This window comes from Pristiophorus japonicus, chromosome 23 (assembly GCF_044704955.1).
Source record: "Pristiophorus japonicus isolate sPriJap1 chromosome 23, sPriJap1.hap1, whole genome shotgun sequence".
NCBI lineage: Eukaryota > Metazoa > Chordata > Chondrichthyes > Pristiophoridae > Pristiophorus > Pristiophorus japonicus.
This window is the reverse complement of record NC_091999.1, coordinates 2,197,118-2,220,903: the sequence shown is the minus strand read 5'-3', so window position 1 is coordinate 2,220,903 and position 23,786 is coordinate 2,197,118. Positions and strand designations below refer to the sequence as shown.

At 56.7% G+C, this 23,786-nt stretch overlaps 1 pseudogene; it reads left to right on the top strand.

Annotated features, from left to right (window-relative positions):
• The first annotated feature begins 24 nt into the window (after nt 1-24).
• Nucleotides 25-23,405, top strand: LOC139235684 (pleckstrin homology domain-containing family F member 2-like; annotated as a pseudogene).
• Nucleotides 23,406-23,786: the final 381 nt, after the last annotated feature.

Here is a 23,786-nt window from a genome sequence, read left to right as displayed (position 1 = left end):
GTTTGGAGAAAGTTTATAAAAGTTTGGAAAAAGTTTACAAAAGTTTACAACGTTTGGAGAAAGTTTATAAAAGTTTGGAGAAAGTTTACAAAAGTTTACAACGTTTGGAGAAAGTTTATAAAAGTTTGGAGCGAGTTTACAAAGTTTTCAAAAAGTTGGCGAAGAATTCTCGCCAGCAGTTTCCGTTCTGGGAGCTTGGGTCGGACGCCGCCTCACAGGGTGAGTGAGAGATTTAAAGCCACCCCTTCTTTATTTTAAAGCTTCCGAAAAACAGGAAATAAACGTCCCAGTCGTTACTTTTGCCGATAGATCTGAGACCGTGTATTAGGAGGCTTTTATCTTCAGAAAAAAAACATGTAGGCATAATTTTAGCTGTTCAACTATTTGTTTTCAATAGTTCGGTTTCTGGATTCTTATAACTTTGTGAATTCCTCAAATTTCTGTAATCTTTTATAAATGGATTCACCAGTTTGCATTCACTAACTAATTTATAGGAAACGTGTGGGATCTTTACACTTCAAAATTGGCTGTGAAGTTCTTGAGTGAAAGGGACTTTATATAATTTGTATTTATGTAGCCTTCAACATTGTCAAACGTCCCAAGCGCTTCACAGGAGCAGAATCAGACAACATTTGACACTGAGCCACGTAAGGTGACATTAGGACAGGTGATTAAAAAGCTTGGTTAAAGAGGTAGGTTTTAAAGAGCATCTTAAAAGAGAGGCGGAGAGGTTTAGGGAGGGAATTTCAGAGCTGAGCGCTCAGCGAGCGGAAGGCACGGCCACCAATGGTGGAGCGATTATAATCAGGGATGCGGAAGAGGGCAGAATTGGAGGAGTGCAGAGATCTTGGGTGGAGGGGAGGGGGGTTGTGGGGCTGGAGGAGATTACAGTGATAATGGAGGAGCCATGGGGGGAATTTTGAAATTGAGGTGTTGCTTAACCGGGAGCCAATGTAGGTCAACGAGCACAGGGGGTGATGGGTGAGCGGGACTTGGTGTGAGTTAGGACACGGGGCAGTGAGCACAGGGGGTGATGGGTGAGCGGGACTTGGTGCGAGTTAGGACACGGGGACAGTGAGCACAGTGGGTGATGGGTGAGTGGGACTTGGTGTGAGTTAGGACATGGGGCAGTGAGCACAGTGGGTGATGGGTGAGCGGGACTTGGTGTGAGTTAGGACACGGGGCAGTGAGCACAGGGGGTGATGGGTGAGCGGGACTTGGTGTGAGTTAGGACACGGGGCAGTGAGCACAGGGGGTGATGGGTGAGTGGGACTTGGTGTGAGTTAGGACATGGGGCAGTGAGCACAGTGGGTGATGGGTGAGCGGGACTCGGTGCGAGTTAGGACACGGGGGCAGCGAGCACAGTGGGTGAGCGGGACTTGGTGTGAGTTAGGACATGGGGCAGTGAGCACAGTGGGTGATGGGTGAGCGGGACTCGGTGCGAGTTAGGACACGGGGGCAGCGAGCACAGTGGGTGATGGGTGAGCGGGACTCGATGTGAGTTAGGACACGGGGCAGTGAGCACAGTGGGTGATGGGTGAGCGGGACTCGGTGCGAGTTAGGACACGGGGCAGTGAGCACAGGGGGTGATGGGTGAGCGGGACTCGGTGTGAGTTAGGACACAGGGCAGTGAGCACAGGGGGTGATGGGTGAGCGGGACTGGGTGCGAGTTAGGACACGGGGCAGTGAGCACAGGGGGTGATGGGTGAGCGGGACTCGGTGCGAGTTAGGACACGGGGCAGTGAGCACAGGGGGTGATGGGTGAGCGGGACTGGGTGCGAGTTAGGACACGGGGGCAGTGAGCACAGGGGGTGATGGGTGAGCGGGACTCGGTGCGAGTTAGGACACGGGGGCAGTGAGCACAGGGGGTGATGGGTGAGCGGGACTCGGTGTGAGTTAGGACACGGGGCACAGGGGGTGATGGGTGAGCGGGACTCGGTGTGAGTTAGGACACGGGGCACAGGGGGTGATGGGTGAGCGGGACTCGGTGTGAGTTAGGACACGGGGCACAGGGGGTGATGGGTGAGCGGGACTCGGTGTGAGTTAGGACACGGGACACAGGGGGTGATGGGTGAGCAGGACTCGGTGCGAGTTAGGACACGGGGCAGTGAGCACATGGGGGTGATGGGTGAGCGGGAATGGGTGTGAGTTAGGACACGGGGCAGTGAGCACAGGGGGTGATGGGTGAGCGGGACTGGGTGTGAGTTAGGACACGGGGCAGTGAGCACAGGGGGTGATGGGTGAGGGGGACTGGGTGTGAGTTAGGACACGGGGCAGCGAGCACAGTGGGTGATGGGTGAGCGGGACTGGGTGTGAGTTAGGACACGGGGGCAGCGAGCACAGTGGGTGATGGGTGAGCGGGACTTGGTGTGAGTTAGGACACGGGGCAGTGAGCACAGTGGGTGATGGGTGAGCGGGACTCGGTGCGAGTTAGGACACGGGGCAGTGAGCACAGTGGGTGATGGGTGAGCGGGACTCGGTGTGAGTTAGGACACAGGGCAGTGAGCACAGGGGGTGATGGGTGAGCGGGACTCGGTGCGAGTTCGGACACGGGGGCAGTGAGCACAGGGGGTGATGGGTGAGCGGGACTGGGTGTGAGTTAGGACACGGGGGCAGCGAGCACAGGGGGTGATGGGTGAGCAGGACTCGGTGCGAGTTAGGACACGGGGCAGTGAGCACAGGGGGTGATGGGTGAGCGGGACTCGGTGCGAGTTAGGACACGGGGGCAGCGAGCACAGGGGGTGATGGGTGAGCGGGACTGGGTGCGAGTTAGGACACGGGGCAGTGAGCACAGGGGGTGATGGGTGAGTGGGACTGGGTGTGAGTTAGGACACGGGGGCAGCGAGCACAGGGGGTGATGGGTGAGTGGGACTGGGTGTGAGTTAGGACACGGGGGCAGCGAGCACAGGGGGTGATGGGTGAGCGGGACTCGGTGCGAGTTAGGACACGGGGCAGTGAGCAAGGGGGTGATGGGTGAGTGGGACTCGGTGCGAGTTAGGACACGGGACAGTGAGCACAGGGGGTGATGGGTGAACGGGACTTGGTGCGAGTTAGGACACGGGGGCAGCGAGCACAGGGGGTGATGGGTGAGCGGGACTCGGTGCGAGTTAGGACACGGGGGCAGCGAGCACAGGGGGTGATGGGTGAGCGGGACTCGGTGCGAGTTAGGACACGGGGCAGTGAGCAAGGGGGTGATGGGTGAGTGGGACTCGGTGCGAGTTAGGACACGGGACAGTGAGCACAGGGGGTGATGGGTGAACGGGACTCGGTGCGAGTTAGGACACGGGGCAGTGAGCACAGGGGGTGATGGGTGAGCGGGACTTGGTGCGAGTTAGGACATGGGGCAGTGAGCACAGGGGGTGATGGGTGAGCGGGACTCGGTGCGAGTTAGGACACAGGGCAGTGAGCACAGGGGGTGATGGGTGAGCGGGACTCGGTGCGAGTTAGGACACGGGGCAGTGAGCACAGTGGGTGATGGGTGAGCGGGACTGGGTGCGAGTTAGGACACGGGGGCAGTGAGCACAGGGGGTGATGGGTGAGCGGGACTCGGTGCGAGTTAGGACATGGGGGCAGTGAGCACAGGGGGTGATGGGTGAGCGGGACTCGGTGCGAGTTAGGACATGGGGGCAGTGAGCACAGGGGGTGATGGGTGAGCGGGACTCGGTGTGAGTTAAGACACGGGGCACAGGGGGTGATGGGTGAGCGGGACTCGGTGTGAGTTAAGACACGGGGCACAGGGGGTGATGGGTGAGCAGGACTCGGTGTGAGTTAGGACACGGGGCACAGGGGGTGATGGGTGAGCGGGACTCGGTGTGAGTTAAGACACGGGGCACAGGGGGTGATGGGTGAGCGGGACTCGGTGTGAGTTAGGACACGGGGCACAGGGGGTGATGGGTGAGCGGGACTCGGTGTGAGTTAGGACACGGGGCACAGGGGGTGATGGGTGAGCAGGACTGGGTGCGAGTTAGGACACGGGGCAGTGAGCACAGGGGGTGATGGGTGAGTGGGACTGGGTGCGAGTTAGGACATGGGGGCAGTGAGCACAGGGGGTGATGGGTGAGCGGGACTTGGTGCGAGTTAGGACACGGGGCAGTGAGCACAGGGGGTGATGGGTGAGCGGGACTCGGTGCGAGTTAGGACACGGGGGCAGCTGAATTCTGTTTGAATTCAAAGTTTACGGAGGGAGATTGGCCAGGAGAGCATTGAAGTAGTCAAGTCTAGAGGTAACAATGGTACGGGTGAGGGCTTCAGCAGCAGATGAGCTGAGGCAGGGGCGAAGACGGATGTGTAATTGAGGTGGATGTAGGTGATCTTGGTGATGGAGGGGACATGGGGTCAGAAATTCATCTCGGGGTCAAATATGACACCAAATTTAACCTCGCTCAGCCTCCAGGACAAAGCAACCCACCTCCACCTTCAACACTCACTCCCTCCACCACCGGCGCCCCCTGGCTGCAGTGTGCACCGTCTACAAGATGCACCGCGGCAACTCGCCAAGGCTTCTTCGGCAGCACCTCCCAAACCCGCGACCTCTAACCCCTAGAAGGACAAGGGCAGCAGGTCCATGGGAACACCACCTCCTCCACGTTCCCCTCCCAGTCACACACCATCCCGACTTGGGAATATATCGGCCGTTCCTCCATCGTCACAATCCTGGAACTCCCTCCCTAACAGCACTGTGGGAGCACCTTCACCACACGGACTGCAGCGGTTCAAGAAGGCGGCTCACCACCACCTTCTCAAGGGGCAGTTAGGGATGGGCAATAAATGCCGGGGGGGGGCCTGGCCAACGACGCCCACATCCCAAGAACATAAAAAGAACCATTGGAGAGATCCGGAGAATTAATATTTTCCGCAGCGAGTTGTTGTGATCTGGAATGCGTTGCCTGAAAGCGTGTTGGAACCAGATTCAGTCATAACTTTCAAAAGGCAATTGGATAAATACGTGAACGGGAAAAATTAGCAGAGCTATATTGGGAAAGAGCTGGGGAGTGGGTCTTATTGGATAGTTCTACCATAGAGCCGGGACAGGCACGATGGGCCAAATGTCCTCCTTTAACCCACAACCTTCTGACTCCGAGGCGAGAGTGCTACTCACTGACCCACGGCTGACACAGTAGGATGGGAGTCCCTGGGCCCAAAGACCAGTCCCGCCCTAAAGTGGAGGAAGTGCATCCGGGAGGGCGCTGAGCACCTCGAGTCTCGTCGCCGAGAGCGTGCGGACACCAAGCGCCAGGCAGCGGAAGGAGCGTGCGGCAAACCAGTCCCACCCTCCCCTTCCCTCAACCACTGTCTGTCCCACCTGTGACAGGGACTGTGGTTCCCGTATTGGACTGTTCAGTGACCTGAGAACTCACTTTGAGTGGGAGCAAGTCTTCCTCGATTCCGAGGGCCTGCCCACGCTGATGATGAGGGGAGGTTACAATTGGGCCAAAGTGCCCCCGGGATTGGGTGGGAGGTGGCATCAGCCAGGGGTTCCTGCTCCAAATCACTGTCCTGCTGTGCCGGCTGAGGACAGAGCAGGGGCCTGGGCTGAGCAGTCTACCTCCCCCGCACCCCCGGGTCGTATACCCAGCTCCCCTGACTGAGTTCACGGAGGTAGCGAAGGGGCCGCTTTGACAACGGATGGGACAATGGCTGCCACCTGAGCTTCCAGCAATGTCCGGGAGTCCTCCTAGTAGTTCTGCTCATCGGATTGGTAACCCAGAGGCCGTGAGTTCAACTCTCACCGGGTCAAGATGTGAAACCAAATGCAATAAGATCAACAAAATGACCACTTTTATTTAAATAGCACTGTTAACATCGTAAAACGTCCCAAGGTGATTCACAGCACAAGACAAAACAAATACATTTGTCATTAGCCACATAAGAAGAAATTAGGGACAGGTGACCAAAAGCTTGGTCAGAGGTCGGTTTTAAGGAGCGTCTTGAAGGAGGAGAGAGAGGTAGAGAGGCGGAGAGGTTTAGGGAGGGAGTTCCAGAGCTTGGGGCCCAGGCAACAGAAGGCACGGCCACCGATGGTGGAGCGATTATAATCAGGGATGGTCAGGGGGGCAGAATTAGAGGAGTGCAGACATCTCGGGGGGGGGGTTGTGGGGCTGGAGGGGATTACAGAGATAGGGAGGGGGCGAGGGCCACGGAGGGATTTGTAAACAAGGATGAGAATTTTGAAATCGAGGCGAGATTTGCAGGACCGGCATCAGAAATAATGACCCTGAGAAGCTGCTGGATTGTAGTTTTAAAAACTCAACTGGTTGACTGATGTCCTTCTAGGGAGGGAACCTACCACCACTCCCTGGTCTGGGCCTGCAAGGGAGGGAACTGACCACCATCTCCTGGTCTGGGCCTGCAAGGGAGGGAACTGACCACCATCCCCTGGTCTGGGCCTGCAAGGGAGGGAAACTACCATCATCTCCTGGTCTGGGCCTACAGGGGAGGGAACCGACCACCATCTCCTGGTTTGGGCCTGCAGGGGAGGGAACTGACCACCATCCCCTGGTCTGGGCCTACAGGGGAGGGAACCGACCACCATCCCCTGGTCTGGGCCTACAGGGGAGGGAATCTACCACCTCCCCTTGGTCTGGGCCTAGACATGGACTTCAGTCCCACAGGTTGATTCTTGATGCCCCTCTGAAATATTCGAGCGACACTCAGTCACATTCACACCACACAAGTGCCAGGCAATGACCATCTCCAACAAGTGAGAGTCTAACCACCGAACCTTGACATTGCACAACATTCCCATCGTCGAATCCTCCACCATCAACATCCTGGGGGTCACCATTGACCAGAAACTTAACTGGACCAGCCATAAATACTGTGGCTACAGGAGCAGGTCAGAGGCTGGGTATTCTGCGGCGAGTGTCTCACCTCCTGACTCCCCAAAGCCTTTCCACCATCCACAAGGCACAAGTCAGGAGTGTGATGGAACAGTCCCCACTTTCCTGGATGAGTTGCAGCTCCAACAACACTCGAGAAGCTCGACACCATCCAGGACAAAGCAGCCGCTCGATCGACACGCTACCCACCACCTTCAACATTCACTCCCTCCACCACCGGCGCCCCCTGGCTGCAGTGTGCACCGTCTACAAGATGCACCGCGGCAACTCGCCAAGGCTTCTTCGGCAACACCTCCCAAACCCACGACCTCTACCCCCTAGAAGTTTATTGCAAGGGGGATGGAGTATAAAAGCAGAGAAGTCCTGCTACAACTGTACAGGGTTTTGGTCTCCGTATTTAAGGAGGGATATACTTGCATTGGAGGCAGTTCAGAGAAGGTTCACTCGGTTGATTCCGGGGATGAGGGGGTTGACTTATGAGGAAAGGTTGAGCAGGTTGGGCCTCTACTCATTGGAGTTCAGAAGAATGAGAGGTGATCTTATCGAAACGTATAAGATTATGAGGGGGGCTCGACAAGGTGGATGCAGAGAGGATGTTTCCACTGATGGGGGAGACTAGAACTAGGGGGCATGGTCTCAGAATAAGGGGCCGCCCATTTAAAACTGAGATGAGGAGGAATTTCTTCTCTGAGGGTTGTAAATCTGTGGAATTCTCTGCCCCAGAGAGCTGTGGAGGCTGGGTCATTGAATATATTTAAGGTGGAGATAGACAGATTTTTGAGCGATAAGGGAGTGAAGGGTTATGGGGAGCGGGCGGAGAAGTAGAGCTGAGTCCATGATCGGATCAGCCCTGATCGTGACCGACTCCGAATGGCCGACTCCTGCTCCTATTCCTTATGTTCTTCTGTTCTTAGAAGGACCAGGGCAGCAGGCGCATGGGAACACCACCACCTCCAGGTTCCCCTCCCAGTCACACACCATCCCGACTTGGGAATATATCGGCCGTTCCTCCATCGTCGCTGGGTCACAATCCTGGAACTCCCTCCCTAACAGCACTGTGGGAGCACCTTCACCACACGGACTGCAGCGGTTCAAGAAGGCGGCTCACCACCTCCTTCTCCAGGGGCAATTAGGGATGGCCAATAAATGCCGGCCTTGCCAGCGACGCCCACATCCCAAGAACATAAAAAGAACCTTTGGAGAGATCCGGAGAATTAATATTTTCCGCAGCGAGTTGTTGTGATCTGGAATGCGTTGCCTGAAAGCGTGTTGGAACCAGATTCAGTCATAACTTTCAAAAGGCAATTGGATAAATACGTGAAGGGGAAATATTTTCCGGGCTATGGGGAAAGAGCTGGGGAGTGGGTCTAATTGGATAGTTCGACCAAAGAGCCGGGACAGTCACAATGGGCCGAATGGCCTCCTCTCCTGTACGATCCCAAGGAACTTTAAATACATTTTAGTTTTGCCGTCAGCCCCGTGGCCCAGTGGGTCTCCCACTCTCGCCTCCGAGTCAGAAGGTCGTGGGATCGAGGCCCCACTCCAGAGACTCCAGCCCTCACAATCCAGGGTCGACACTCCTCCGTGCTAGTACTGAGGGAGTGTCGCACTGTCAGAGGGGCAGTACTGAGGGAGCGCCGCACTGTCGGAGGGGCAGTGCTGAGGGAGCGCCGCACTGTCGGAGGGGCAGTGCTGAGGGAGCGCCGCACTGTCGGAGGGGCAGTACTGAGGGAGCGCCGCACTATCGGAGGGGCAGTACTGAGGGAGTGCTGCACTGTCGGAGGGGGCAGTACTGAGGGAGTGCTGCACTGTCGGAGGGGCAGTACTGAGGGAGCGCCGCACTGTCGGAGGGGCAGTACTGAGGGAGCCCCGCACTATCGGAGGGGCAGTACTGAGGGAGTGCTGCACTGTCGGAGGGGCAGTACTGAGGGAGCGCCGCACTGTCGGAGGGGCAGTACTGAGGGAGCCCCGCACTATCGGAGGGGCAGTACTGAGGGAGTGCTGCACTGTCGGAGGGGCAGTACTGAGGGAGCGCCGCACTGTCGGAGGGGCAGTACTGAGGGAGCACCGCACTGTCGGAGGGGCAGTACTGAGGGAGTGCCGCACTGTCGGAGGTGCCGTCTTTCGGATGAGACCTTAAACCGAGGGCCCCGCCTGCTCTCTGGCGTGGATGTGTAAGATCCCACGGCCACTATTGGAAGAAGAGCGGGGAGTTGGGGAACTCTCGGTGTCCTGGGCCCAATATTTATCCCTCAACTAACATCGATTATTGAAAAAAAATGACCATGTCGTTGAGCACAATGCCGTTTGTGGGAGCTTGCTGTTTGCACACTGTCGGCCCGCATTGCTTCCATTTGCTGCAGTGACTACCCTTCAAATAAAAGTGCTTCATCGACTGGGAAGTGCTGTGGGAGAGCACAAGGTGGTGACCGACGCGATAGAAATGCAAACTCTGTGTTATCTTCATTCTGTGAGTCAGAGCCTGGACTGGGAGGAACAATAAGGAGAGCGAGAGGGAGGGAGGGAGGGAGCGAGAGGGAGGGAGGGAGCGAGAGGGAGGGAGGGAGAGGGAGCGAGAGGGAGGGAGGGAGCGAGAGGGAGGGAGGGAGGGAGCGAGCGGGAGGGAGGGAGGGAGGGAGAGGGAGGGAGCGAGAGGGAGGAGGGAGCGAGGGAGCGAGCGAGTGAGAGGGAGGGAGCGAGAGGGAGAGGGAGGGCGAGCGAGAGGGAGGGAGCGAGAGGGAGAGGGAGGGCGAGCGAGAGGGAGGGAGCGAGAGGGAGAGGGAGGGAGAGGGAGCGAGCGAGAGGGAGGGAGCGGGAGCGAGAGGGAGGGAGGGAGCGGGAGCGAGAGGGAGGGAGGGAGCGGGAGCGAGAGGGAGGGAGCGAGAGGGAGGGAGCGAGAGGGAGGGAGCGAGCGAGAGGGAGGGAGCGGGAGGGAGCGAGAGGGAGGGAGCGAGAGGGAGGGAGCGAGAGGGAGCGAGCGAGATGGAGGGAGCGAGAGGGAGGGAGCGAGAGGGAGCGAGAAATGGGAGAAACTTAGCTGTGGATCATTTCCAAGAATAGGGCCTGTTTACTCCAGCTTGAGTTTGTCTGCAGGGCGGTTCCATGAAGCCTTATAACCACAGAATTGGTGGTGATTTCAGGCCACAAGCAACCTCCGGACCCCCCCCCCCCACACCCAATTGTGAAGTCAGCAGTGTGTTCCTAAGAACATAAGATCCAGGAGCAGGAGTCGGCCATTCGGCCCCTCGAGCCTGCTCCGCCATTCAATGAGATCACGGCTGATCTTCGACCTCGGGTCCACTTTCCTGCACTGTCCCCATATCCCTCGATTCCCTCAATATCCAAAAATCTATCGATCATCACCTTGAATATACTCAAAGACTGAGCCCCCACAGCCCTCTGGGGCAGAGAATTCCAAAGATTCACCCCCCTCTGAGTGAAGAAGTTTCTCCTCATCTCAGTCCTAAATGGCGGACCCCTTATCCTGAGACTGTGACCCCTGGTTCTAGACTCCCCAGCCCCGGGGGGGAAACACCCTCCCTGCATCTACCCTGTCAAGCCCTGTGAGAATGTTGTATGTTTCAATGAGATCACCTCATTCTTCTAAACTCTAGAGAATATCGGCCCAGTCTGCTCAATCTCTCCCCATAGGACAATCCCCCCATCCCAGGGATCAATCTCGTGAATGACCAAACCTTTGGTCACCTGTTCTAATATCCCCATATGTGGCTGCGTCACACAGGAACAGGAGGTGGCCATTCAGACCCTCGGGCCTGTTACACAGGAACAGGAGGAGGCCAGTCAGCCCCTCGGGCCTGTTACACAGAACCAGGAGGAGGCCATTCAGCCCCTCGGGCCTGTTACATAGGACCAGGAGGAGGCCATTCAGCCCCTCAGGCCTGTTACAAAGGACCAGGAGGAGGCCATTCAGCCCCTCGGGCCTGTGACACAGGAACAGGAGGAGGCCATTCAGCCCCTCGAGCCTGTTACATAGGAACAGGAGGAGGCCATTCAGCCCCTCGAGCCTGTGACATAGGAACAGGAGGAGGCCATTCAGCCCCTCGGGCCTGTTACATAGGACAAGGAGGAGGCCATTCAGCCCCTCGGGCCTGTTACACAGGAACAGGAGGAGGCCATTCAGCCCCTCGGGCCTGTTGCATGGGACAAGGAGGAGGCCATTCAGCCCTTCGGGCCTGTTACACAGGAACAGGAGGAGGCCATTCAGCCCCTCGAGCCTGTGACATAGGAACAGGAGGAGGCCATTCAGCCCCTCGGGTCTGTTACACAGGAACAGGAGGAGGCCATTCAGCCCCTCGGGCCTGTTACATGGGACAAGGAGGAGGCCATTCAGCCCCTCGGGCCTGTTACACAGGAACAGGAGGAGGCCATTCAGCCCCTCGGGCCTGTTACATAGGAACAGGAGGAGCCCATTCAGCCCCTTGGGCCTGTTATATTGGAACAGGAACAGAATGCTGCAGTACAGAGGGACCTGGGGGTTCCTTGTGTATGAAACACAAAAGGTTAGTATGCAGGTACAGCAAGTGATCAGGAAGGCCAATGGAATGTTGGCCTTTATTGCAAGGGTGATGGAGTATAAAGGCAGGGAAGTCCTGCTACAACTGTACAGGGTATTGGTGAGGCCACACCTGGAGTACTGCGTGCAGTTTTGGTCTCCGTATTTAAGGAAGGATATACTTGAATTGGAGGCTGTTCAGAGAAGGTTCACTCGGTTGATTCTGGGGATGAGGGGGTTGACTTCTGAGGACAGGTTGAGCAGGTTGGGCCTGTACTTATTGGAGTTTAGAAGAATGAGAGGTGATCTTATTGAAACATGTAAGATTCTGAGGGGGCTTGACAGGTTAGATGCAGAGAGGATGTTTCCCCTCGTGGGGGAATCTAGAACTAGGGGACCTAGTCTCAGAATAAGGGGTCGCTTTAAAACTGAGATGAGGAGGAATTTCTTCTCTCAGAGGGTTGTAAATCTGTGGAATTCTCTGCCCCAGAGAGCTGTGGAGGCTGGGTCATTGAATATATTTAAGGCGGAGATAGACAGATTTTTGAGCGATAAGGGAGTGAAGGGTTATGGGGAGCGGGCGGGGAAGTGGAGCTGAGTCCATGATCGGATCAGCCATGGTCTTATTGAATGGCGGAGCAGGCTCGAGGGGCCGAATGGCCGACTGCTGCTCCAGTTCCTTATGTTATGTTATTTTCTTATGGGAGGGTTGAGAGCTGATGGAAGGGAAGGCACCTTGGGGTGCTGGAGATTGTTGAGCCGACTTCAGTGTGCGTAGGCAGAGTGAGGAACACCCGAAGAGGAGCAGAGAGTCTGGAGAGGGGAGACCGTCTAGAGCGCCTTTTGCATCTTCGGGACTTCCCTCCATGGCCCTCGCCCCCTCCCTATCTCTGTAATCTCCTCCAGCCCCACAACCCCCCGAGATGTCTGTGCTCCTCTAATTCTGACCCCCTGACCATCCCTGATTATAATCGCTCCACCATCGGTGGCCGTGCCTTCTGTTGCCTGGGCCCCAAGCTCTGGAACTCCCCCCCTAAACCTCTCCGCCTCTCTCTCCTCATTCGACAACCTGAAAACCTACCTCTTTGACCAAACCTTTGCTCACCTGTCCGAATAGTTCCATATGTGGCTTGGTGTCAAATATAGTTCGATTGCGCTGCTGTGACGTTTTGCTTATATTGAAGGTGCTTTAGAAATGCAAGTGGTGCACCTCGGTCCGTGCAGCAGAGCAGGTCTCCAGTCGTCCTGGTTAACCCTTGCCACTGGACCCAAGGCCTAGCTCTGTCAAGCCCCGTGTGGTGGCTGGTGTGTAACGGTCACCCCACGTTAAACAAACCCACCCACAGGCATCATCCACCCTTCAGGATTTAGTTCGGGATCCTGGAATATTAGGTCCATCATTGAAACACCCGTGAACTTTTGACATGGAAGCAAGTCATCCTCGACTCGAGGGACTGCCTATGAGGTATGTTAAAGAACATACGAACAATGATGGACAGGGAAGGACCCTCTGGTCCAGCGAGCCTGTCCCACACAATAGCCATACCTTGTGTATCATAACTTATACACTCCACCCCACATCCCAAAACAGATTAAAAGACACAGGCCAATTTGGGGGGGGGGAAAAATCTGTGAAATTGCTCTCCAACCCATCCAGGCGATGGAAACTAATCCAGATCATCACCCCTGGCCATCAAATCTTCTGCGGTATCTGGGTGGCGGTGTGAGCTGTGAGGGGGATGCTGAGAGGCTGGAGGGTGACTTGGATAGGTTAGGTGATGCATGGCAGATGCAGTATAATGTGGATAAATGTGAGGTTATCCACTTTGGGGGCAAAAACACGAAGGCAGAATATTATCTGAAAGGCGGCAGATTAGGAAAAGGGGAGGTGCAACGAGACCTGGGTGTCATGGTACATCAGTCATTGAAAGTTGGCATGCAGGTACAGCAGGCGGTGAAGAAGGCAAATGGTATGTTGGCCTTCATAGCGAGAGGATTTGAGTATAGGAGCAGGGAGGTCTTACTGCAGTTGTACAGGGCCTTGGTGAGGTCACACCTGGAATATTGTGTTCAGTTTTGGTCTCCTAATCTGAGGAAGGACGTTCTTGCTGTTGAGGGAGTGCAGCGAAGGTTCACCAGACTGATTCCCGGGGTGGCAGGACTGACATATGAGGAGAGACTGGATCAACTGGGCCTGTATTCACTGGAGTTTAGAAGGATGAGAGGGGATCTCATAGAAACGTTTAAAATTCTGACGGGACTGGACATGTTAGATGCAGGAAGAATGTTCCCGATGTTGGGGAAGTCCAGAACCAGGGGTCACAGTCTAAGGATAAGGGGTAAGCCATTTAGGACCGAGATGAGGAGAAACTTCTTCACCCAGAGAGTGGTGAACCTGTGGAATTCTCTACCACAGAAAGTTGTTGAGGCCAGTTCATTAGATATAGTGAAAAGGGAGTTAGATATGGCTCTTACAGCTAAAGGGATCAAGGGGTATGGAGAGAAAGCAGGAAAGGGATACTGAGGGAATGTTCAGCCATGATCTTATTGAATGGTGGTGCAGGCTCGAAGGGCCGAATGGCCTACTCCTGCACCTATTTTCTATGTTTCTATGTTTCTGTAAGAGGCATCTCCACTGCAGCCAAAAAAACATTCAGCTTTTGCTTGAAGGAATTCAGTGAATGCACCACATGAAACGACAACTTGTTCCAGAGGTCAACTGTTCCCTGGGAAAACAACCACCTCCTGACCTCTAACCTACATCTAGCCTTATACAACTTACATTTATATAGCACCTTTCATGACCAGCGGACGTCCCAAAGCGCTTTACAGCCAATGAAGTACTTTAGGAGTGCAGTCACTGTTGTATTGTGTGAAACGGCAATTTGTGCACAGCAAGCTCCCACACACAGCGATGTGATAATGACCCAGATCATCTGTTTTTTTATGTTATGTTGATTGAGGGATAAATATTGGCCCCAGGACACCGGGGATAACTCCCCCTACTCTTCTTTCAAATAATGGCCACGGGATCTTTTACATCCACCTGAGAGAGCAGACGGGGCCTCGGTTTAACGTCTCATCCGAAAGACGGCCCCTCCGACAGTGTGGCACTCCCTCAGTACTGATCCTCCGACAGTGTGGCACTCCCTCAGTACTGCCCCTCCGACAGTGCGGCACTCCCTCAGTACTGCCCCTCCGACAGTGCGGCGCTGCCTCAGTACTGCCCCTCCGACAGTGCGGCACTCGCTCAGTACAGCCCCTCCGACAGTGCGGCGCTCCCTCAGTACTGCCCCTCCGACAGTGCGGCGCTCCCTCAGTACTGCCCCTCCGACAGTGCGGCGCTCCCTCAGTACTGGCCCTCCGACAGTGCGGCGCTCCCTCAGTACTGGCCCTCCGACAGTGCGGCGCTCCCTCAGTACTGCCCCTCCGACAGTGCGGCGCTCCCTCAGTACTGCCCCTCCGACAGTGCGGCGCTCCCTCAGTACTGCCCCTCCAACAGTGCGGGGCTCCCTCAGTACTGCCCCTCCGACAGTGCGGCGCTCCCTCAGTACTGCCCCTCCGACAGTGCGGGGCTCCCTCAGTACTGGCCCTCCGACAGTGCGGCACTCCCTCAGTACTGCCCCTCCGACAGTGCGGCGCTCCCTCAGTACTGCCCCTCCGACAGTGCGGCGCTCCCTCAGTGCTGCCCCTCCGACAGTGCGGTGCTCCCTCAGTACTGCCCCTCCGACAGTGCAGCGCTCCCTCAGTACTGCCCCTCCGACAGTGCGGCGCTCCCTCAGTACTGCCCCTCCGACAGTGCGGCGCTCCCTCAGTACTGCCCCTCCGACAGTGCGACCCTCCCTCAGTACTGCCCCTCCGACAGTGCGGCACACCCTCAGTGCTGCCCCTCCGACAGTGCGACACTCCCTCAGTACTGCCCCTCCGACAGTGCGGCACTCCCTCGGTACGGGCACTGGGTGTGTCGGCCTGGATTACGGTGGCTCGGGTCTCTGGAGTGGGCTTGAACGCACTTTATCTGCAACAATACTCAGTATACCTGCCCTGCCTGGTGTCGGGTACTGAGTCGTGAGCCCCCCACACACAGCAGAGAGGGCCCAGGCACTTCCCCCTCCCCCTCCCATCACCGAGTTTGCTGAGGAAGGGGTAGAGGGGTCGGCCGATATTTAATTTCATATGTTTTCCTTTTACTAAATTTCAGGATCGGTGTCTCTCTCCGAGGGGCTGACGGAAAGCCCCCTTCCCCCGTTCCCTGCCCCACGCCCGGCGAAAAATGGTGGACCACCTGGTGGACTCTGAGGCCAACTCTCGGCGGATCGCGGCGGTGGAACTCTGCTTCGGGGCCTCGGGCCAGCCCCTCTCCATCCCGGGCCGGGTGCTGGTGGGCGAGGGCCTGTTGACCAAGGTCTGCCGCAAGAGGCCCAAGGGCCGGCAGTTCTTCCTCTTCAACGACATCCTGGTCTACGGCAACGTGGTGCTGGCCCGGCGCAAGTACAACCGGCAGCACATTATCCCGCTGGAAGACGTCTCCGTGCAGCCCCTGGAGGGCAACGGGCAGTTCAAGCACAGGTTGGCGGGGGGCTGGGCTGTCGCAGGGCCGCACTTGGCAGCCAACAAACGAGTAGGGTTTCCGTTTTCCCGTCTCCCCGCCAGTAAACCCTCCCAGAGCGCATTGCACCCAGGCCTGTTGCCGTGTCGACTGGCTCGGCGGCCATTTTGGATCTGTCAAGATCCTCAAAAACCCTCCCAGAGTGCATTGCACCCAGGCCCGTTGCCGTGTTGACTGAAATCGGCGGCCATTTTGGATCCGTCAAGGTCCTCAAAAACCCTCCCAGAGTGCATTGCACCCAGGCCTGTTGCCGTGTCGACTGGCTCGGCGGCCATTTTGGATCTGTCAAGATCCACAAAACCCTCCCAGAGTGCTTTGCGCCCAGGCCCGTTGCCGTGTTGACTGGCTCGGCGGCCATTTTGGATCTGTCAAGATCCACAAAACCCTCCCAGAGTGCTTTGCGCCCAGGCCCGTTGCCGTGTCGACCGAAATTGGCGGCCATTTTGGATCCATCAAGGTCCTCAAAAACCTTCCCAGAGCGCTTTGCACCCAGGCCCGTTGCCATGTCGACCGGCTCGGTGGCCATTTTGGATCCGTCGAGATCTACAAAACCCTCCCAGAGCGCTTTGCACCCAGGCCCGTTGCCGTGTCGACCGGCTCGGTGGCCATTTTGGATCCGTCGAGATCTACAAAACCCTCCCAGAGCGCTTTGCGCCCGGGCCCCTCGCCGTGTCGACCGGCTCGGTGGCCACTTTGGATCCGTCGAGATCCACAGAAGCAGCCAAGGTTGGATAAGGATCCCTGAGTGAGGTGGAAAGACCAGAGGGGCCGGGGCGAGATATTTGACTGCGCTGCACCCATTTCTCGGGCGCGAGACGGATGTCCTGAGCATTCAGTATGGCAGACGGGGCGGCGACAGGGTGCGCCATATTGGTCAAGGCGGAAATGTAGGCGGCCATGGCCCACGCCTGAAACAGTGCGGAGGGATCTCTGCGCAGGCTGATAGGGGCCCTCGCGCGTTGTTTGAGGCACGCTTGGTCAAATTGGGCAGCCCTGAACGCAGTGAGCCGAAATTGAAGTCCGTTTCACCAGCGAGCTGCCTGGCCTGTTGATGAGGCCCGAGGCCTAATATTGGGGTCCAGTGTAGGGACCAATGTCTAGGCCTGCTCGAGAGAGAGGAGGTGTCCGAGCGATGCTCTTAGAGGGACGTAAGAAATAGGAGCAGGAGTCGGCCATTCGGCCCCTCGAGCCTGCTCCGCCATTCAATAAGATCATGGCTGATCTGATCATGGACTCAGCTCCACTTCCCCACCCGCTCCCCATAACCCTTCACTCCCTTATCGCTCAAAAACCTCTCCACCTTAAATATAGTCAATGACCCAGCCTCCACTGCCCTCTGGGGCAGAGAATTCCAAAGATTCACCACCCTCTGAGAGAAGAAATTCCTCCTCATCTCAGTCCTCAATGGGCGGTCCCTTATTCTGAGACTGTGTGACCCCTGGTTCTAGACTCCCCAGCCCCGGGGGAAACACCCTCTCTGCATTTACCCTGTCGATCCCCTTCAGAATCTTGTATGTTTCAATGACATCACCTCTCGTTCTCCTCAACGCCAGATTATCGGCCCATTCTACACAATCTCTGACCATAGGGCAGCCCTCTCGTCCCAGGAATCAGTCTGGTGACCCTCCGTTATACCGCCTCCAAGGCAAGTATATCCTTCCTTTGATCAGGAGAGCATCTTGTGATTTTTTTTAGTCGTGTTGGTTGCGGGATAAATCTTGCCCCCACGACACCGGGGATAACTCCCCTGCCACTCTTCTGCCAGTAGTGGCCGTGGGATCTTTTACGCCCGCCCCAGAGAGCAGAAGGCAGCTTCTGTTTAACGTCTCAGCCCCCCGAAAAACGGCACCTCCGGCAGTGCAGCACTCCCTCAGCAGGGGGAACCGGGGGACGCCGGCCCTGGGTTATGCCTGTGTTACTGACTGTATCTGTACTGATGTTAATCCCACTCCCTCACACTGTCACTCAGTAACCCCTCTCCCCCAGCACCCTGTGTTACTGACTGTATCTGTACTGATGTTAATCCAACTCCCTCACACTGTCACTCAATAACCCCTCTCCCCCAGCACCCTGTGTTACTGACTGTATCTGTACTGATGTTAATCCAGCTCCCTCACACTGTCACTCAGTAACCTCTCCCCCAGCACCCTGTGTTACTGACTGTATCTGTACTGATGTTAATCCCGCTCCCTCACACTGTCAGTCAGTAACCCCTCTCCCCCAGCACCCTGTGTTACTGACTGTATCTGTACTGATGTTAATCCAGCTCCCTCACACTGTCACTCAGTAACCTCTCCCCCAGCACACTGTGTTACTGACTGTATCTGTACTGATGTTAATCCAGCTCCCTCACACTGTCACTCAGTAACCCCTCTCCCCCAGCACCCTGTGTTACTGACTGTATCTGTACTGATGTTAATCCAGTTCCCTCACACTGTCACTCAGTAACCCCTCCCCCAGCACCCTGTGTTACTGACTGTATCTGTACTGATGTTAATCCAGCTCCCTCACACTGTCACTCAGTAACCCCTCTCCCCCAGCACCCTGTGTTACTGACTGTATCTGTACTGATGTTAATCCAGCTCCCTCACACTGTCACTCAGTAACCCCTCCCTCCCCCAGCACCCTGTGTTACTGACTGTATCTGTACTGATGTTAATCCAGCTCCCTCACACTGTCACTCAGTAACCCCTCTCCCCCAGCACCCTGTGTTACTGACTGTATCTGTACTGATGTTAATCCAGCTCCCTCACACTCTCACTCAGTAACCTCTCCCCCAGCACCCTGTGTTACTGACTGTATCTGTACTGATGTTAATCCAGCTCCCTCACACTGTCACTCAGTAACCCCTCTCCCCCAGCACCCTGTGTTACTGACTGTATCTGTACTGATGTTAATCCAGCTCTGGAGTGGGGACTCGAGCTCACGGCCTTCTGAGTCAAAGAGAGGCGAGTTAGACTGGTCCACACACAATGACATCCGGTGCTAATGAAGCCTTTTGTGAGGCCCCCACAGGCTCAATGTTAACCCAAATATTGCTGAGTGTTGTCAGTTTTAAACGTCTGTCGGTCAATGGGCGGCAGTTTCCCCTGAGCTGCTCCCTTTTTCCCCCTTTGAACCTGAGATGGTCTGAGGATCTTTCGTCCAACAAAATATACTTAATTCGCGACATGTGTCCACCGAGATGGAAATTCAATGGACTTGTAGTATTAACATTTCTCCACCAGGTGGCGGTAGAACATCAGTACAGATACAGTGAGTAACACAGGGTGCTGGGGGAGAGGGGTTACTGAGTGACAGTGTGAGGGAGCTGGATTAACATCAGTACAGATACAGTCAGTAACACAGGGTGCTGGGGGAGAGGGGTTACTGAGTGACAGTGTGAGGGAGCTGGATTAACATCAGTACAGATACAGTCAGTAACACAGGGTGCTGGGGGAGAGGGGTTACTGAGTGACAGTGTGAGGGAGCTGGATTAACATTAGTGTAGATACAGTCAGTAACACAGGGCACTGGGGGAGAGGGGTTACTGAGTGACAGTGTGAGGGAGCTGGATTAGCATCAGTACAGATACAGTCAGTAACACAGGGTGCTGGGGGAGAGGTTACTGAGTGACAGTGTGAGTGAGCTGGATTAACAACAGTACAGATACAGTCAGTAACACAGGGTGCTGGGGGAGAGGGGTTACTGAGTGACAGTGTGAGTGAGCTGGATTAACAACAGTACAGATACAGTCAGTAACACAGGGTGCTGGGGGGAGAGGGGTTACTGAGTGACAGTGTGAGGGAGCTGGATTAACATCAGTACAGATACAGTCAGTAACACAGGGTGCTGGGGGAGAGGGGTTACTGAGTGACAGTGTGAGGGAGCTGGATTAACATCAGTACAGATACAGTCAGTAACACAGGGTGCTGGGGGAGAGGGGTTACTGAGTGACAGTGTGAGGGAGCTGGATTAACATCAGTACAGATACAGTCAGTAACACAGGGTGCTGGGGGAGAGGTTACTGAGTGACAGTGTGAGGGAGCGGGATTAACATCAGTACAGATACAGTCAGTAACACAGGGTGCTGGGGGAGAGGTTACTGAGTGACAGTGTGAGGGAGCTGGATTAACATCAGTACAGATACAGTCAGTAACACAGGGTGCTGGGGGAGAGGGGTTACTGAGTGACAGTGTGAGGGAGCTGGATTAACATCAGTACAGATACAGTCAGTAACACTGGGTGCTGGGGGAGATGGGTTACTGAGTGACAGTGTGAGGGAGCTGGATTAACATCAGTACAGATACAGTCAGTAACACAGGGTGCTGGGGGGAGAACAGGTTTTAAAAATGTTGAAAATAATGGATGCGATCTTTGGTCCGGTGCCTCAAATGACTTTTGTTTTTCCCAGTGGGTCAAGAGCCTGATCCAAGGTGGTACTGAGCCCCACACGGAGCTGGGAGGGCCCGGGTTCCATACCTTGCCCTGTGCCGAGTCAGCGCGAGCCCCGCTGGGGGAGGGTGGCGGGGGATTCGTGTTTCTGCTGCAGCTCATTATCCACTGCAGGATACTCCGTCATTGAGTCGTTTCGAGGCTGAGTTCGTTCGAGTTTTGGACTCTCGGGCAATCGAGGGATATGGGGATCGGGCGGGAAATTGGAGCTGAGCTCGGTGCTCAGCCGTAAGAACACAAGAATTAGGAGCAGGAGTCGGCCATTCGGCCCCTCGAGCCTGCTCCGCCATTCAATGAGACCACGGCTGATCTTTGACCTCAGCTCTCCTGTCCCCATAATCCCTCGATTCCCTTAATATCCAAAAATCTCGGTCTTGAATATACGCAAGGACGGAGCCTCCACAGCCCTCTGGGGCAGAGAATTCCAAAGATTCACCCCCCTCTGAGTGAAGAAATTTCTCCTCCTCTCAGTCCTAAATGGCCGACCCCTTATTCTGAGACTGTGTGACCCCTGGTTCTAGACTCCCCAGCCCGGGGGGGGGAAAACACCCTCCCTGCATCTCACAGAATCACAGAAGTTTACAGCACGGAGGGAGGCCATTCGGCCCATCGTGTCCGCGCCGGCCGACAAAGAGCTACCCAGCCTAATCCCACTTTCCCGCTCTGGGTCCGTAGCCCTGCGGGTTACGGCACTTCAGGGGCACATCCAGGTACTTTTTAAATGTGGTGAGGGTTTCTGCCTCTACCCCCCTTTCAGGCCGTGAGTTCCACCCCAGACCCCCACCGCCCTCTGGGTGAAAACATTGCCCCTCATATCTCTCATCCCTTCTCAGCTACACTGTCAAGCCCTGTAAGAATTTTTAATGTTTCATCACCTCTCGTTCTTTTAAACTCTGGAGAATATCGGCCTAGCCTACCCAATCTCTCCTCGTTGGACAACCGCCCCCCCCCCCACCATCCCAGGAATCATTCTGGTGAACCTTCGTTGCAATCCCTCTATGGCAAGTATATCCTTCCTTCGGGAAGGAGACCCAAACTGTACATGATCTGATTGAATGATGGCGAAGTCACTCGAATGGCCTATTCCCGCTCCTATTTCTTAAGTCCTTGTGTTCGCCTGTGGTGCCTCCTGTAGTTGAATGTTGCCTCTTGCTGAGCTGAAAATAGACTACAGGGAGAGGGGTGTATACACCACAGGGAGACCCAGCTAAGGAATCTGAAATGTGGGGTGAGGGAGGGCGGGGGGGGGGGGCAAAAGAAAGACTTGCGTTTATATAGCGCCCTTCACGACCACCCGACATCTCAAAGTGCTTTACAGCCAATGAAGTACTTTTGGAGTGTGGTCACTGTTGTATTGTGGGAAACGCCAATTTGCGCACAGCAAGCTCCCACACACAGCGATGTGATAATGACCCAGATAATCTGTTTTTTTTGTTATGTTGGTTGAGGGATAAATATTGGCCCCAGGACACCGGGGATAACTCCCCCGCTCTTCTTCCAAATAGTGGCCGTGGGATCTTTTACATCTACCCGAGAGAGCAGACGGGGAGCCCTCGGTTTAACGTCTCATCCGAAAGACGGCCCCTCCGACAGTGCGGGGCTCCCTCAGTACTGCCCCTCCGACAGTGCGGGGCTCCCTCAGTACTGCCCCTCCGACTGTGCGGGGCTCCCTCAGTACTGCCCCTCCGACAGTGCGGGGCTCCCTCAGTACTGCCCCTCCGACTGTGCGGGGCTCCCTCAGTACTGCCCCTCCGACAGTGCCGCACTCCCTCAGTACTGCCCCTCCGACAGTGCGGGGCTCCCTCAGTACTGCCCCTCCGACTGTGCGGCGCTCCCTCAGTACTGCCCCTCCGACAGTGCCGCACTCCCTCAGTACTGCCCCTCCGACAGTGCGGCACTCCCTCGGTACTGCCCCTCCGACAGTGCGGGGCTCCCTCGGCACTGCCCCTCCGACAGTGCGGCACTCCCTCAGTACTGCCCCTCCGACAGTGCGGCACTCCCTCAGTACTGCCCCTCCGACAGTGCGGCGCTCCCTCGGCACTGCCCCTCCGACAGTGCGGCGCTCCCTCAGTACTGCCCCTCCGACAGTGCGGTGCTCCCTCGGCACTGCCCCTCCGACAGTGCGGGGCTCCCTCGGCACTGCCCCTCCGACAGTGCGGTGCTCCCTCGGCACTGCCCCTCCGACAGTGCGGTGCTCCCTCGGCACTGCCCCTCCGACAGTGCGGCGCTCCCTCGGCACTGCACTGGGAGTGTCGGCTGAGATCTATGCGCTCGACTCCCTGGAGCGGGAGCGGGACCCAAACCCACGGGTGAAGGGTTACGGGGAGCGGGCGGGGGAGTGGAGCGGAGTCCATGGATCGGATCAGCCGCGATCTCATTCCTTGGCGGAGCAGGCTCGAGGGGCCGAATGGCCGACTCCTGCTCCTGTTTCTTGTTCCCCTTCTGACTCCGAGGCGAGAGCGCTGCCCACTGAGCCACGGGAGGCGCTTGTAGGTGCCGGGTCTGTCAAAGGTCATGACCTCTCTCTCTCTCTCTTTGCCCTTTGACCCCCCCCCTCGCCCGGGCAGGTGGCTGATCGAGACCTCGACCAAGTCCTTTGTGGTGTGCGCCGCGACCTCGCTGGAGAAGACGGAGTGGATCACGCACATCCAGCGCTGCGTGCGCCAGCGGCTGGTCCGCTGGGGGGGGCGGCGCGCCCCGCGGGAGCGAGCGGGCCGGGGCCGCCGCCTGGGTGCCGGACGCCGAGGCCGTCCGCTGCATGCGCTGCGGCGTCAGCCGCCGCTACCACTGCCGGGCCTGCGGCTACGTGGTGTGCGCCCGCTGCTCGGGCGCCCGCTTCCTGCTGCCCGCCCCGTCGCCGCGGCCGCTGAGGGTGTGCGGGCCGTGCCACCGGAGGGGGCGGCCGCCCCGCGACGGGAGCCGGATCGCCGCAATGGCGGCCTCGTCGCCGACGGCGGCCGCAGCGCCCTCCTGTGGCAGCGCCCGGCACAGCAAGGCCGACACCTACTGAGCCCCGCCCACCCGGCCGGGATTGACCCCCCGCCCACCCCCTTTCTAAGGGGCGGTTTTGGGACCGTACTCTGCAACAACAACAAAAAAAAACCGGGTCCGAGTTCACCCACTCCTTCCATCATCCCGTAAAGAGCAGATACGTTGGACAACGGACTCCGACGGGGCTCTGGCCTGGCAAGCCTGTTCTTCACCGTTTCTCTCATGTATGCATGTCGATGATGTACTGCAACACTCGACCTGTGTGTACCTTCACCCTGTGTGTACCGTACCGAAGGGTCTCCTGTGCACTGCAGGTGACCCAGTAGATAAGGGAGCTCGCCTCTTGGTGACCTCACTCTCGGAGCTGCACGTCGCGGACTACAGCTCAAGTGCCGCACCA